This window comes from Octopus bimaculoides, chromosome 3 (assembly GCF_001194135.2).
Source record: "Octopus bimaculoides isolate UCB-OBI-ISO-001 chromosome 3, ASM119413v2, whole genome shotgun sequence".
Taxonomy (NCBI): domain Eukaryota; kingdom Metazoa; phylum Mollusca; class Cephalopoda; order Octopoda; family Octopodidae; genus Octopus; species Octopus bimaculoides.
The window spans coordinates 59,455,194-59,460,159 of NC_068983.1; the positions used below are offsets into that span (position 1 = coordinate 59,455,194).

General features: G+C 32.7%; 1 protein-coding gene and 1 non-coding gene across 2 annotated transcripts in view; both read left to right on the plus strand.

Moving 5' to 3' along the window:
• Positions 1–90, plus strand: part of LOC128247459 (U6 spliceosomal RNA) — a 104-nt gene extending 14 nt beyond the window's left edge. The window contains exon 1 of the small nuclear RNA XR_008263837.1: positions 1–90. This exon is cut by the window's left edge and continues 14 nt beyond it. This is a non-coding gene — a small nuclear RNA (U6 spliceosomal RNA).
• Positions 1–4,966, plus strand: part of LOC106867600 (voltage-dependent calcium channel subunit alpha-2/delta-3) — a 620,656-nt gene that overhangs the window by 31,613 nt on the left and 584,077 nt on the right. The gene's annotated exons all lie outside the window — the stretch shown is intronic.

Here is a 4,966-nt window from a genome sequence, read left to right on the forward strand (position 1 = left end):
ACATATTCTAAAATTGGAAAGATACAGAAATGATTAGCATGACCTCTGCTCAAGGATGACATACAAATTCGTGAAGCATTCCATGTTTTTTCCACAGTGGTGTCCCAGGATGACCACAGCTTTAAAGCTGAAACAAAAGTTAATGAGTTAAAGAGTATACATGCACACACACACACACACACACACACACACACACAGATATAGATATATGCAGAGATAGACCTCATTTCTATGTAGAGCTATAAGGTTGCATGCATCTTCACTTATATCTGTTCAGATTTGTATACTTTCAGTCTTACATATATTTTCATTAACATAAATATTTGTATCTAGAGGAGAAAAAGAGAGAAATGCAGATGTGTATACAGAGATGGGGGTAGAAGAAAAGTCTAGGTGGAGAAAAATGCAGAGAAGGATAGATTTTTGAACAACAGTAACAGGTGCCTTCTGTAGAATTTATTGTGTTATGTATTGATGCACAGGAGAAAAGGAAATGGAAGACGAGAAGAGGACTGAGGCAAAGACTGTTACAAGGTGGTGGAGGGGGATTGTGAAAGAGAAAGAGAAAATGGAAGAGTGAAAAAGAAAGAGCATAGATGGGAGTGTGTGAGAGGCAGAGAATGGGAGAGAGAGCATGGGAGAAAGGAAGAGAAAGAAAAAGTGGGGAGAGTATGCAAGCATGTGTGTGTGTGTGTGTGCGTGTAAGAGAGAGAGAGAGAGAGAGAGAGAGAGAGAGAGAGAGAGAGAGAAGAATGATAACATTAGAAGAGAATAGACGGTGGAAGAAAGAGGAATAGAAAGAAAACTACAATGGAAAGTTTGGGAGATAGACTGAAAAATTGAGTGATAGAAATAATTGATTGTAATTTAGAGACATGGCCCCCAGAGGTATGGAGGGTGTTAGTTGATTACATTGGCCGCAGTATATGACAGGTACTTTTTAAAATCAATCTTGGAGGGAGGAAAGGCAGACATCAGCAGGATTTGAATATGAAACATAAACAGGTAGAACAAATATTGTAAGGTATTTTCCAATATTCTCAGGATTCTAAGTAAATTTCTGACAAATTCAGAGAAAGAGAGAAAGGAAAAGCAGCAGAATGAAGAAGAAAGAATAATACGGAGAGAGAGAAAAATACAGAAAGGAAAGCCAGAGTGAGAACAAGAGAGAAAGAGAGAGAGAGAGAGAGAGAGAGAGAGAGAGAGAGAGAGAGAGAGAGAAGTTGAAAGAGATAGACAGAGAAATAAATATAGAGTAAATAAATGAGAGTAAGGAGAAAGAGAGAGCAACCCATTAATATTGTTCCACACAGTAAAAAGCCACATGTTCTTCCAAACCAGTCGAGTTAACCAAGTGCTGCTTATCTGCCTTTGTAACAAGATACAGAACCAATTGTGTACAAAGACGGAACTATTTTATCGTCAACTATGTTTTTTTCACACAGCCATTTATGTATATTCTTTTTTAAGAGCTTCAGTTTTTGGTGTTGTATTTATATATCTACTTACTGGAAGTGTTTACTTTTATGGCTTGTTGGGAAAATGAAAAAGATACTTAAGTCTGATCATTAATAATGGAGCCGGAACATTTTTACTTTGTACTAAAATGTAAAGTTGCAAAGTTATTCTCTGAAACTTGGTAACATAGGAATTTATCGAAATTAAGATGCGTTTCTCTGTGGAGATACTCATGTGTATGCGTGTATGCATTTGTATGCACATAAGTATATATGTGTGTATGCATGTGTGCACATATACACACACTTAAATACTTGCATACAAAGGATGATGATGACGATATACATATAAAACGTGAGTATATGTGTGTGTATATATATATATATATATATATATATGTGTATATATATATATATATATATATATATATATATATACACACAAACACACACACATGCATATATATATATATATACACCCACGCACGCACACATACATACACATATATATGTATTTTCGTATATAGGTATCGATTTTTTTTATTGCATGCCTTTGAAAACAAAAGCATCAATTGGGTATTGGCCACATCCTCGGTTCACTGCATTTTTGATATTGAGTGACAAGAAATGTTTGCGGAACTTAGCCCTCACAAACATGTATCCCATTAACTTCCATGTCATTGATGACAACTTTTAGAAGCTTCTTCCAGTTCCATACAGGAAGATCCTGTCCAAATTTTGAGTCTTGGCATCAGGTGATAAGTAGCACTGTACAAGACAGGTATAAATGTATTAGATCTTTTGAAATGATATTATTCGTATCAGAAAGACAACATTGTTACTCTTAATTCTTATAGGCTGTGCCTTGTATGCATTTTGTAAACTACTTGCCTCCTGCTGTGAAAAGCTGTTGATAGTGTGAGGCATTCATTCAGTATAAAAGCAGTATAAATTCAGTCAGAATCTGTGAATTAATGGGCCTTTATTTTCTACACTCATTCCATATTATATACCACTTTTTACAGGTTAGTTTGTACTATGATAATAGTCTTTTAAAAATCACAATATCACAGTATCAACTAGACCATCAAATGCTGTTATACACTGCTAGTCACAATGCACTTCCAGTTCTGCCTTGATTGCACCACTCTTTTCCATCTTGACCCAAATTGCTCAACTAGATCATAGTGGCCCTCCAAGTGGCTTTTCTCAATTATACAAAATGCAGAAAACCAAAAGCTATTTTTAGAAAAAATATCAATATCTTCAAAGAAATAAACTTGAAGTTTTGACCAACACCAACCTAATTTTCTTGGCTTTGTACTAAACTCCGAAACTAAATAAAATATGACAGCAAATCACCAAAACTTTTAAAGAATTTAGTCAAAAATGTTAGCCGTCAATTTTCAAACATTTTATGCTATGATTATTTGTTTAATATTTCATAATGTAATACATTACCTGTAAAGAAACTTCACTGCCAAAGAAATAATTAATGATAAAAATAATTATAACATATAAACAAAAGGAAAATAAGAAATGAAAGATTTTTATGGTAGAATCATCTTTGTAGTCTTGCATTTCTAGAAACTAAACTGCTTAAACAGTTTTAGTATTTCTCCTCACAAAAAAATATATTTTATCCAAGTTGGCTATTCTACAACAGTAAGAAAGCAAAATTTAGTTTCTAATACCTGGCACATGTTTGTCATTGGTAAGTATTTCAGGGCAAATATTCACAATACAAAAGTGCCAGCCATTGAAACAGATGGTTAAAGCCTATATCAGGCTAGTGGTAAACTCTTTGAAGCTGGAGTGCAATCAACATATGTATAATTTCAGAACATTAACCAGATGAAAATAAAATACACTTTCAATATATATTTGGAATTTTAAAACAATAAGCATACACATTTCAGTATTGGATGTGAAATTGTATATTATGGAAAAACCTAAACTGTATTACAATAGTGCCTTAAAAGACATCAGATTCAATGATAATGCATATCATTTACCAAATAATCCATGTCCCTTTAACAGAAAAAAAGTAAAGCAGTGATAATGGTCCAAGCCCTCTTATAGTCTAAATATCCTTACTAACATTGCTAGAGTTCTTTTAATTTAAAAGGCCATTTACACACATGCAGACACACACTGTGTGTGTGTGTATGTGTGTGTGTGTGTGTGTGTGTGTGTGTGTGTGTGTGTGTGTGTGTGTGTGTGTGTGTGTGTGTGTGTGTGTGTGTGCGTGTGTTAATTTTATCAGAAAAAATTTGGATGGTAGCTTCAGGTACATTGCTAATTCAAATGTACTGGTTACTAAAAGGAACAGCAGGAGATTTATTAGCACAAATATTTACAACCATTCTCATTAATAATTTGCATTAAATTTTTTTCATTGTAAACTCAATTGTAGGTACATTTTTAAAGTTATAGTATACAGAATGAGAGTGTCTAGCTTAAAAATATATACTGAAGGAATCCTTACATTTAAACTAGAGAACATCCATTTAAGAAAAGACTTACTCAACATACATATGCTTTTAGATATCTGGAAAAAAGAATACACCATTATCAAAAAGATAACAGCAGAGAGTTCAGTGGTGGAACATGATTTTGCATATAAAAATGCAAATAGTGTTTCACAAGGAAATATTTTATTTTAATGAAGCTTTCATCCATAATAAAAACAATACATCTGAACATGTAACAGCCTACTATCAGATATACTGTAAACAAAAAAGAATAGCTTAAAGCCAAATAGTTTTTAACCTACAAACTCTGTAGAAACTAAATTATGACAACTCATTTTTACAGAATTTAGAATATTTTCTTGTATATGTATTTTTATTCATAAAATCGACCCTTTCTCTCACATATACATTTATATATAAAATCTGTATATAAAAATGTACTTATACAGAAATACATGAATGTGCAAAAATGTATATAAAGATATATTCATCTACATATATGTATATATACATGCCCATACACAAACTGTATATACATTCATATACATTTATACATTTTATATAAATATAAACAAATACATATACTTATAGCTATACACGTATACACAATTATGCATATGTGTGTGTGTGTGTGTGTGTGTGTGTGTGCATGCACGTTTATGCTTACATGTATACATAGATCTTAAGTATGTGTAGATATACATGTATGTACACACATATACATAGAGACGTATGTATACATATGAATGTACAATTTTATACATACACAAACATATTTTTAATGCTTCTACTGACAGAGTTCAAATGATATATTTCAATACATAACACGAATGCTGAGTTTTAAACTTTATTTTAAAGACCACATTACAGCTGTGTTCAATCACTAGGATCTTGTCAAATAATACACAAGATCACAGCAACTGAAATTGAAATGATCATGTGTAGATACATGTGTGTGTGTGTGTGTATGAGAGGGACAGAGAAAGAGAGAGAGAGAGAGAGAGAGAGAGAGAGAGAGAGAGAGAGAGAGAGAGA